Source organism: Durio zibethinus, chromosome 5 (genome assembly GCF_047325235.1).
Source record: "Durio zibethinus cultivar Kanyao isolate XHJ-2024 chromosome 5, ASM4732523v1, whole genome shotgun sequence".
In the NCBI taxonomy this organism is placed as follows: domain Eukaryota; kingdom Viridiplantae; phylum Streptophyta; class Magnoliopsida; order Malvales; family Malvaceae; genus Durio; species Durio zibethinus.
Genome location: NC_143166.1, coordinates 26,275,247 through 26,287,891, shown reverse-complemented (window position 1 = coordinate 26,287,891; position 12,645 = coordinate 26,275,247). Strand labels below are relative to the sequence as shown.

Sequence of the window (12,645 nt, the reverse complement as noted above, 5' to 3'; positions counted from 1 at the left end):
AGACTTTAAGTTAAGTAGATTGAAACTAAATAGATTGAATGTAAGTTTAGTAATCATAAGAAAACAAGTGCTAGTGTGATTAAGTTGGATGGTGAAATAGTATCAAAGAATAATCATTTTTTTATGTTTGGGATCAATTATTCAAAGTAATGTTGAGATAGAAAGAGATGTAAATCATAGGATTCAAGTAAGATAAGTGAGGTGAGGAAATGCATTAAGTGTGTTGTGTAATCGAAACATGCATTTAAAGTCAAAGGTGATGTAAGGTCTACATTGTTATATGGGATGGAGTGTTGGGCCATTAAAAAACAACTTAAGAAGAAAATAAGTGTAGCTGAGATAAGGAGGCTTAGATGGATGTGTGGTAAAACTAAAAGAGATAAAATCAAAAATAAAGAGATTCAAGAAAAATTACGGGTAGTTTAAATTAAGGAAAAGATAAGAGAGGGGTGTTTAAAATAGTTTAAGCATGTGAAACGTAAGTTTATTTGTACACCAATTAAGAGAAATAAGCTTCTAGATTTGGAAAAGACCAAAACTTCTAAAAAAAGACCAAAAAAGACATGGATATAAGTAATTAGAAATGATATAAGAGTTAAAGAAATAGATGAAAAGGTTATTTTTAATATAAATAAGTGGTGCAAAAAGATTCAAAACTACAACCTAACATGATTCTTTTGTTTTTGTCCTTTCATATAACCGACCCTAAAATTATAGGATATAAGACTTAGTTTGCTACTATTGTATTAGATCAGTATGGTTTGACAATTGTGTAAGCTCTTGGCTCGCTAAATCTTTGATGGGAAAGCTTCAAGAGTTTTTAATAAAATTGGCTAAGGTCATCTTCTTCATTTTTAATTAACGATATCTACCCATTAAAAGCTACCAGTAAGAGAAAAGCGAAGAAGATGACCTAATCTATCCAAAAAATTGTTATTGTTTCCATTTATCGTCTATGACTACTCAAATAGTTACATAATTTGATTTCATTTGGTGACTTAACATTAATATATGAATCTTAAGATGTAAGGATTATGCTTACATATGGTATTCAAGCCTCCTTATATGAGATTAGGACTAAAAATATTATTTTCAATTTTGTTTTGAATAAAAAATTATTTTTTGGTGAAATTTTGTGTTGTCATAATCCCAATTTCCAATCATCATTTTTGGAAATTAGATTAGGGCTTTTGTTCCTCTTGAAACAAGGATTAAAAACATACCAGCAATTTCTAGTAACTTATTTTGTAAAGAGAGAAGTCAGGGTTTAAAGGTTTGGGTTAAAGATTTGAATCAAATTAAAATTTTCATTAAAACTTTGATATTTCATGTGTGTCAATCCAAATTGTTTCTAGAATATTGTTACCCATGTGTTTTAAAGTTGAAACATGTGTTTTAATTGCATGTATTTGAATTTTATCGGACCAATTATGAAAAAACCCAAAAAAGGCAAAACATGAGTTTCAATTCAAAATTTTATCCAAAATTTTGTCCAAAATTGATGATGATTCACATTGTTTTAATGTGATTTGAAGTATGAGATTTGTAAATTTATGTGTTAATTAAAGTTTAGAGGATTTAATTGCATCAAAACTCAAAGAAGAACATGAAAATCTAAAAACAAAAATTGGTCTAGCATCAGTACGAACCCAAAAATGTGTTCTCAAATCCATGGTGATTTATTTGTTTTTCATGTATATTGTTGATTTGGTTTTGTATTTTCATTTCTTAACTGAATGTTTGAGGACTTAATTGAATTAAAAACCAAGAAAACCATGAAAGTTGGAGTAAAACCCTAACTAGGTTGAATAGTTGGCAATTTGGATTGACCTGGCTGAAGGAATAAGATGAACAGTAACCCGAACCAATTGAATGGTACTCTTGACAAGTCAAATTAACCTGATTAAAGAAAGAAGAAGAACAATATCTAAGTTTGAACAATACTAAATCATTGAATAATACTAAGTTAGAATAATACCGAGTTAGTAAATACTACCAAAATCAAGAAAGTAACTCGTTTGAACTCATTTAGTGTCCATTTTTTATACCATTTATTCTATTAGTTCCAAAATTTTATACCAAATTTATTTATTATTCTTATAGAATTTTAAACAGCATAAAATATGTATTATATAATATTTATGCATGATTAAATAATTATTATATTTTATGCACATGAATTTTGTTATTTTATTTTATAATAAAATATTTTAACATAATGAAAGTATGTTAGAGGTACCTACTCTCCTTGTATCTTATTTAAAATTTATGTACTTTCAGACTAAAGTTATGTGCATAATTGAATAAATTTAGTAAATTATTTTTATTAATTTTTTGTCTATCTATTTTAAATGTAATATGCATTGTTTTGAAAGGAAAGTTGAGTTTAAACTCCATGAGGATTTGGTATAGCTAATATCATTTGGTACTTTTACTTGATTGTTAGATAATATTAAATTTTATTTATATGAAATAATTGAAGTTTAAAATTGTTGTATTGATTTATTTTTTTTCATGACTATGTTGACATTATATATCATTGTTAACTTGTGAAATTTTTATTTTTTCTACATGATACATTATAATAAAGTATTGAATGGAAACAAATACTAAATTATTCATAAAAATTCAAGATACTTTATTTGGATGTAAAAAATTACTTGTTGATCTAGTAAGATACATTCGGTTTAAATATCTCATGAGGAGAAATCATATTTATAATGGTTCATTGAGATACGCATTAATTTTTGGTGTCTTGCATACAAACGATCAATTCTTTAATGATCCAAAGGAAAATATCATGATCAAGTATCTTGTGAAAGTGGTCAAAATGCATAAACTTCGTTAAGTATGTGAACTAAAATTGTGGGCAATTTAAATTTCCAGGTATGAGAAATATAATTGGTTAATGTAGGTATTTGGTTGTGAAAGTGGCTCACTCATTGAAATTTGCAAGATTTTTTCATGTGTAGGAATGAGATTATTTTCAAATTACTGTATACAATCGCTTGCCAAAGGGGTTATTGTATTTAGTAATTTATGGTAGACATGAAGCATCATGGTTGAGGGCACACTAGTTTAGAAGGTCTATTTGCCCAAAACGGATAGGTTTTTCGAAAACTAGGATATTCTCTTATTGGCTTCATGTGAAAGTGCCTATTACCATGTCAAATTCTCTACTAACAAAGAAGTTTGTGATGATATACTTGGACTTTTTAGTTTAATTACAAATAACACATTATGGACTGGTATTATTTGTATGGATTGTTGCTCATATGTAGAAAGCTGCATTCTTTTGTCTTGAATATTACAGTTGACTTTTAGTGATAAAGATTAAGTAACTCTGATTGAAAAGGATAAAAAATGATTTAGAGCTTAATTAAATCATAGGTGTTTTTTTAGACATAATCATTAAGTTTTGAATGTTTTAATTAATTATTATCCGATTGCTAAAATTTTGCATTTTATGATTATAAAATATTATTTTGTCGTATGAATCCATGAAAATAATTGTCACTTGTATGATCAGTAAAATTTTTATATTACTTTGTTCCAATATATCATTGTTTGATAAATTGGTTTTATGAAGGATCATGCTAATGCAACATGTGACATATGGCATTAAGTTTGGTTATTTTGAAAGTATGTGTTATGTAACGTGCTTACAATGTTTTAATTATATATATATATATATCACATAATTATGATATGAAATTTTAAACATCAAGTTTAAAGCCTAATAAAGTTCATAACGTGGTATATATTTTAAAACTTATTTTTCATGGACATATGAAATAATATATTTTGGTTATAATGATGCATGAAAGATATTTAGATTTTATCTTAGTCTGTTGAAACAATGTGAGAGTTTTATTGTTAAAGTTATACAATTATGTTATGGGACATAACATGCGTTAAATTAGTGAATTTACTTCAAATAAATTATTATACTAGCTTTAAAATCTTTCGTTTTTACCAAATACTTACTAAATCAAGTGTGCTCTCATAAGATATTAATTATTTTATAATTATGATATTATAATATTTTGAAAAAGTAGCAAGTAAAATTTTATTTCTTAATAAGTATTTGGAACATATCTTTGGTATTATGAAACATGATAAATATTACCATTAAAATCCTAAGTAATAAAAGCGAGTTGTGATACTTAAATGGATATGAATAAAAGTGTCAATCTAAAAAAGCATGCATAAGAATTAATTATGGTAATTTCAAGATTTTGGCTAAAATATATTGTTGTTAAGGGATACTAGTTTAACTTACCTTAATGCTTATGTTATAACTCATGTTTGGTGATACTAAAAATATTATATTCCTTGCATGAACATAAGGTTTGTTTATATTGTAATTATTGTGTGTATATAATTGTCTAAAAAAATATGTATCATTGACATTCATCATATGCTATTATGGTGATATTTATGGTATGAACATTATGGAATTTTTTAAATTTCATGTAAGTACAAAATATCTGCATCGATAAATGGTTTTTGTGGCCAATCAAATTTTAATTTTGAAATTTTTTATAGACATGCTTGAAAGCTTGAGATGCCATAATATAAATATTATTAATTATTGAGACAATTTACTAGGTTATATGACATGCTAAGTGTTTCTTTTGATTGATAGCATGATTATGGATGAGTTTAAATTTTTTTAAAGTACTTAAAATGATAATGACTATTCTAAGTTTTAACTTTTGGTGATCCATAAATATATATTTACATTAGTATCTTGCCTAAAGGATTCACATGAATAAATAGACATAAAAAATTAGAAAAACCATAATAATTATGAAGTTTTTATGTTTTATGGGATTGTCTCTAGGTTACTAAATGTGATACCTGCCCAAAGGGAGTGGTTACGTGTTTTTAGTTTAGAGATAATTCTGAACCCTTTTTATAAAATAAATAGAGTGTCTAAGAATAATTTTGATATGGCACTTTGATTGTTTTGATAAGACTAATAAAGATATTAATTTGATTATAATCTTTTCTATTTGGATTATTGATTGGTTTTTCTCCCAATTTCAGTTTATTTAGATAATTATCATCATAAGTTAATGTCTATCATTGGTGATAAGTTCTTTAATGTTTTGTATACTATAGTAAATATTTAAATTGTTTTTTATTTTAATTTATCACATCTGGGATATATATTTGTTATATACTACCTTATGGTTAGCCTCCACACAAGAAAGTTTTAGATAGGTTATGATATCTCAATTTGTTTTAAGTGAAATTGAGAATTGTTGAAATAAATTTCATTTTGATAAATATTTATTTTGGTTGTTTAACTCTCAATTGTGATATTGTTTGATTATCTTAGCTAATATCATCAAACCTAGTAGTTATTATTTTTAAAAGGTATATTGTTGTCATTTGTTGACAACGTGTTTTAAAGGAAATTGAATATTTTTTTTTAAAGAACTCATACGTGGGGGAGAGAATATTGTTTTACATTTATTACATGTGTGCAAATTTTGAGAAATGAATTTTGTGCAAATAAGTAAACTACTTGTTTTGTTTTTATTGGTTCAATTCCATATATGATAATTTTCCACAAGTTTTGTTGGTTTACTTTGATAGAGAACAATAATTTTATAATTTTCTCTCATTTCACATTTTTTGTTTTGAACAATATATTGAATTCAATCTTGAGAGTTACCAAAAAAAAACGAATAGTATAAAGGTTTTAACCTTGTTATACTTTATTAAGTCAAAAACTATTCTATAAAGAAAGTGAAAATCAGTGAGAGTTCTTCTACATATGTTTCTTTTTAAGCAGTGAAAACTCATAAATGTTTTAAAACTTTTTTATTTTGGAGATATCATATATGTTTAAGGTCAATGGGAGTTCATAGGCTATGGTATGGATACGTTTTAGACATAAAATTTAATAATTTGTGAATTTCAAATTTGTTGAATCATGTTGAAATATTAAAAATTTTGAATTTTATGAACATATGAATATGAAAATTTTGTTCATAATATGTTAGCAATTTTGTAAGTGTTTTATTAAAATGACATCATGAAAGTCTAAAAACAATAGTAGTTATCACATTTAGGATGAGGATAGACGATACATAATTTTGTTATGATTCATTTATTATTGTACTTTTTATTTATTTTTCAGAATTTGACTGGAGCATGTTTATGATTCATTGGATCAATGGGAGTCATTGTGATTTGATTATATGATGATATATTTTCTCTATGTGAGGAATATAGTATTGCCAATTCATAATATGGATGTCTGCCAAATTGAAAATTAGAACCTGTTAAGATTTTGGGTTGATTATGGCAATAAATGCATTATAAATTTTTATTTTGAAATCATTATTGTTGTGAGTTTCTTTACTTTGACAAATGTATCACCTGTGATTACTTATTTATGAGGTATAACTTGAGATGAATAAGTCCATGATATACTATAAAGTTAAGTGGACATAATTATTTTATACATTCATAATAATTGTTATTTATGTGTATATCTAATTGCATGTCACATCTTATATTTACATTTCATATTATAAAATCTTAAGATTTAATATTTGTCTTAAGTATGACCCTTTTATCATTTGAATATGTCTCATAAATAATACCATCAATTAAACTTGAAGATAAAGAAAAGACATACAGGCACACTTGGATACACAGCCCACTAGGATTCATTTTTTATAAAGTCTTTGGTATTTGTAACCATGGATTAGTCTTATGTTCATAAGAGCCAAAATAGCTACCATGATTTAGTATTAGATGGCTTGTATTGAACAACATCATTAAGATATTGTCTCATGGGCTAAATTATTTTTTAAAAACTATAGCCACATAAAAACAAAATTAATCAATATGAAATCTCGTTTTCTAAATTATATTTTTTTTAAAATCAATTAACCTATTTAATATTGTTTAAATGGGAGAATACTAAAATTTTTTAATAAGTGAACTATTATTAATTAGTGATTTAATAATTTAATAAAATTGATTGATAAGTTGAATTTTGATACGAGACATGTATAAAAATTTAAATAATTTAAAACAATTACTTATGTGTGGGCTTTACATATTTTATTAGACTAGTATGATTTTGCAATTGTGTAAGCCCTTAACCCAATAAACCTTAGATGGGAGCTTTTTAGGGTTTTTCATAAAATTGGTTTAGGTCCATTCTAATTAACAATATCTACTTGTTTAGAGTCATACTAAAAGAAGAGAAAGACCAGTTTGTCCAAAAAGCTACTATTACTTTCATTTATCGTCTATGACTGTCCCAACAGCTATGCAATTTAATTGAATTCGACATTCTAATATTCACAAAAGAGTTTTGAGATGTAAGCATTTGAGTTGCGGTTTAACGACCATTTAGCACTTGCGACACCTTCCGCTCACGCTATTTACACGCAATATGGGTGTGAATGGCATTCATACTCATTGCGACAAATTTTGACCGCGAATAACGACGCGACGGTCAGGCTGTAAAAGAGGTGTTAAAGGCCGCTATTTTTTTAAATCAAATCAAACAATTCAATTCAATCAAATCGAAAAAGAAAATCCACTCTTATTTCAAACAATTAAGTCAAAACCCAACAAATTTAAGCCTCGATCACAACAAAAAATGGAAATTAATCCATAGTAAGAAACAACTAAACAAATGCCCATTGTTTTAAAAATCTGAATTGTGGATGGTTTCTAGAGGGAGTTCTCCTATAGTCTCCATGCTCGTCGGCTTCAGGTTGTGTGCTTTATGCTGTCTTCTCCAATTTTGACTCCTAAGAGAGATAGATAGATGAGACAGCTTGAGGGAAAAGCTATGAGGGTTTGGGCAAAACATAGTGGTTGGTTATGTTGAGTCATGGCGACTCTATTGCCAGACGAGGAAGAAAAATGAAAATAGAAGAGGAATGAGAAACAGAGGAAAATGAGATGGGGTATTTGCAGGTGAAAATATTGCTCTGTTATTTGTGAGCTGATCTTCAAACAAGAAGAGAAGAGAAGCAAATGGGTCTGAATAACAGAATTTGAAGCGAAATTTACTAGGTTAATAGAAAACCCAAAGAAATGAAAAATAGGTTTCAAGATGGCTGATGTCACGTGTCCTTCAAAATTAAATTTTGAATTTTGTTTTCGTTTTGTTTTCTTTTTGTTAGAGATGAAAGTTTTTTTTGAAGGAAGGTAAATATTGTTGTGAAATGTGTACTTGAAATATTTTTTTTAATAATTTAAATGATAATTTTAAAAGGATGTTAGCTCTTAATTAATAAATTTAATTTTTTATAGTTTAGTGTTGTACAATTATTTACTTTAACAAATTAATTTTAATATAATTTTAATATTTTAATATTATCATTAATTAAATTTTTTTTAATTTGATTACGGTTATATTGATTACTATTATATTATTTTTTTATTAATTATTTAAAATGTTGCTCTTGAATATTTGATATAATAGTAAAACATATGTATCTATACTCAAAGAATTAAATTTTAACGTACCTATGCTCAATGAATTAAATTTTAATCCCTTGACCCTAATAAATGTATATTGTAAAAGAAAATTTAAATGTTCATTTTTTTTAATTAGATTAAATATGTATTTATAATATTTATATTCATAAAATTTATAAATATAACAATGATCATATTAGATATGTATATTGATTTATGAGTGATAATTATAAAAAATTATGTAAACAAAAAATTTAATTATCATAAATTAATTTAAATATCATAAATAAAAGTTATTATTATTACAATTATTATTTACTTTATTTTATAATAAATTATACAAAGTAAAAAAAAATTCAGATAAACGCGAATATTTTGATTTTATCTGCTACATTAATAATCGTAATAAATACAAGGACATCAAAAGCTGGTCACAATCGCAATTTAAATCCTCGTGCCAGAGGAACTGCTCCTGAAAGATTTGTTCGGATTGCTTTTGAGCGTAAACAGCTGCATCCGGTAGTAGTTCTTCTTAAATATTGCTGAGCAGGACTAAAGAGGAGACTATTGGACTTCAATCTTATGTTGGGAAAGGAAGATAATTTTGTCTTTTGCACCATGAGTGAATTGTGAAAACGGGTTTTCAGGAGAATGTTGCAACTGCCGGACGCACAATCAAGGACTGTGCTGTAGTTGTGGAAGCCCTCTTACCCAAATGGAATGTTGCAAGTATGGATGAGAAAAAAATTTTAAAAAATTAAAAATTGATTCGAAATTTTAGTATTTGATTTTATTTAAATTAATTTTTTTTATTCGATTCGAATAAAATTTAAATATTAAATACGTATATTAAGTTTGAATTAAATTTTAAATCAAAAAGTAAAAAATAAAAAAAAAATGAAATCAAATTAAATCAAATTAAATTATATAATTTTTAGTTTTTCTATGTATTTTAAATTTTTTAAAATAAAAATAATAATTTTATATCAAAATTTATGTAAATTTATTAAAAATTTATATTAATATAATATAAAAAATTAAATTTTAAAAATCGATAAATTAAATCAAATCGAATTGATAAAATTTGATTCAATTTGATTCGATTTAAATTGTATGAAAATTTTATTTAAATTCATATCAAATTTTAAAAATTTATAATATTATATAATATTTAAAAAAATTAAATTAAATCTTATTCGATTTTAACCATTATCACCACCTCTAATTGTAAGAAGATTTTGCCTGATGGAATAATCTGGCCTTACCTTCAAAGGGATAGCCAACAAGGTTGTGACTCGTGCCCTTTCTGCCTTGTCCTTCCGTGCCTTCCGTGCCTTGTCAAGCTGCAACAGGTCAATGACTTCCTCTCTCTTTTTTTCTTTTTTTTTTTTTATGTTTATTCTTAAATAAAAACTCTTAGGCCATTTAGGGACTACAGAAAATTCTCCTACTCAAATGTTTGAGAGGAGAGGAGAGCATGTGCTACGTGTAGACTTGGAAATTAAAGTGTTAGTAAATTTCTGAGAGTTTTTTTGTAGGAGGTAGAGCCCGAGCTTATTATCTTGTTGCGAGGCATGGCATAATGATTAATGCCAAGTAGGGTGAAATATTTAAATTTGTTAATTATCAGTTCAACATAGGAAACAGCGAACGTTGTTGAAAGGTGGAGAACATATAATTGATGCATATGTTTGTTTCTATCAAATTTTTGTATTAGACTCTAGGAAATTTTGTCTTTTACAGGCATCTCACGGATTCAGTCTGCAATAAGCCATCCCTATTATTGCATTGACTTCGTATTCAAAACCACAAGCCTTGCATTCTTCAAAACGTAAATTGAGTTGAGTCATCATTTTCAAAAACATGTTGAGTGGCACATTGGATTGTAATTTTACCAATTAATGTGTCTAAGTCTGATATGTGGAAATCCCTTATTTATCTTTAGCATTTAGCATTAAAGAGAGTATAGTTTTTGTGCACAAATTTTGGACACGAGTCTTGTTGCATGTTTCAGGATATGTCTTGTGCTTACTTTAGAATCTTTACTGCAGATAAGCAATCACTTGGAGGTTGTTAAGCCTAATCCTAGGGATGAACCAGATAAACAAAGGAAAGATGCAGAATTTGCCTTTGCTGTCTTCGTTCCAGATATTGATATCCCCCACGCGGGAGTTTTATGGGCTTAAGTAACACTCGACATTGTGGCAAGATGCCGGCATTGGACAAGTTAATGTCCTCTTGGGCTTCGAAGGGTGACAAAATCCTTGTTTTTAGCTACTCTGACTATCAGGCGACGCATTATTTCGAGATTTTTCCCTGGATTGAAATTTTTATTCTCAAATAGGGATAGTATTAATTCTTTTTTCCTAAATAAAGTATTTTAAGCCACATCCATTGTCTAAATGCTTACGTGGCAAAAACTATCAATCGACCGTTAATTTTTTTTTCATTTTCCTTTTTTCTTCACTTTTTTGCTGTTGACAGTGGTCACCAATTAAAAAATCAATCTTTGTCATGCTAAACACTGAATTTTGCCTTTTAAGTCTGCAGGCAATCGTCCATCTTCTATTTTGGTGATCACAGTGGAGAGATTTGTTACAACTCATAAGTTAATTTTGATTGAGATACGCATTTGGGTCAATAGGATTTTAGTTTTCAGAGCTACGGCAGGGATAACATCAGCCTCTCATCTGTTCTTGTCTGTAGAAGCAGCCAACTTGACTTCTTTAGTTGTAAGAACCATGACGATAAGATTAGATTATATAGAACCATACTTGGGTTCTGTCTATAAAAATATATTTTTCATTGGAAGCTCCATCTTTTTTATATTTTATGTATTGCTCGATTTTCTTTTCCCAGAATTTTTTAAAATGAGTGTAGAAAATATTATATAGTTTGGTCCTTTGATTTTAGATACTCTGTGCCAGACTTCAGACTCTTGTAAACGAATAGTTTTTTCTAATTTTTTCATAACATTTTTGCATCATCATATGCTCAGGGCCCAGGGTGTATGAGAATTAATGTAATCAAATCTCAAATCCCGCTAATCAAAACGTCTTCCCACTTGTATTAAACTACCACCATTTCTTGTTTTGTTTGAAAATCATAAAAGAAAGAAATTTCTTTTATAATTTGTGTTTGATTTGTAATAAAAAAGAGATGGACAAGAAAAGGTTTGCGGTCCCACTTGTATGCCACGGCCACTCACGCCCCATCGTGGATCTCTTTTACAGTCCTGTTACTCTAGATGGCTTTTTCCTCATTAGTACCAGCAAAGATTCTAGTCCCATGCTGAGGAATGGAGAAACTGGAGATTGGATAGGAACGTTTAAAGGACATAAGGGTGCGTTGTGGATTGTTTGATTGGATACAAATGCATTACGTGCTGTTTTCAGTTCTGCTGACTTTACTGCGAAAGTTTGGGATGCACTAACAGGTGATGAATTGTTCTAATTTGAACACAAGCATAGAGTTCGAGCTTGTGCTTTTTCAGGGGATACACACCTTCTATTGACTGGGGAAGTAGAGAAAGTCCTTCGTATTTATGATTTTAAACATTCAGATGCACCTCCAAGAGAAGACAAATCTCTTAGTTCAGTCAAAACTGTTGTGTCGATTCGTAGTGATCAGACACTATTAAGATAATATGGAGGAGTGGTAAAATAGTGTAAACACTAGAGACCAAGTCATCTGTGACCTATGCTGAAATGAGTTAAGATGGTCGATATATCACAACTGCAGATGGATTTACGGTTAAGTTCTGGAATGCAAACCGCTTTGGGTTGGTAAAAAGCTACAACATGCCATGCACGATTGAATAAAACTTACTAGAATTGAAATATGAAAGTAAATTCATTGCCAGAGGAGAAGATATATGGGTTCGTGTCTTTTATTTTCACTCTGGGAATGAGATAACATGCAATAAAGGTCAACATAGTTGTCCCTGAGTGTGTTTCTCACCAAGAGAGGAATTATATGCCTCAGGATCTATGAATGGAACCATTAGAAAATGGCAGATAAACCCTCTGCCTCATAATGACACTGAATCATTTGCAGCATAGGTTCAATTGGAAAGATGAAGGTATCCCCTGAAGAGGTTTCGCGCAAGATTCATTTGCAGCAAATAGAATTTTTATTAAAAAAAAAATTCAGTTGACATGGTAGTTTTTTCCTTGTAAA

At 28.1% G+C, this 12,645-nt stretch overlaps 1 pseudogene; it reads left to right on the top strand.

Moving 5' to 3' along the window:
* The first annotated feature begins 11,580 nt into the window (after positions 1-11,580).
* Positions 11,581-12,639, top strand: LOC111282542 (uncharacterized; annotated as a pseudogene).
* The last annotated feature ends 6 nt before the right edge of the window (positions 12,640-12,645 follow it).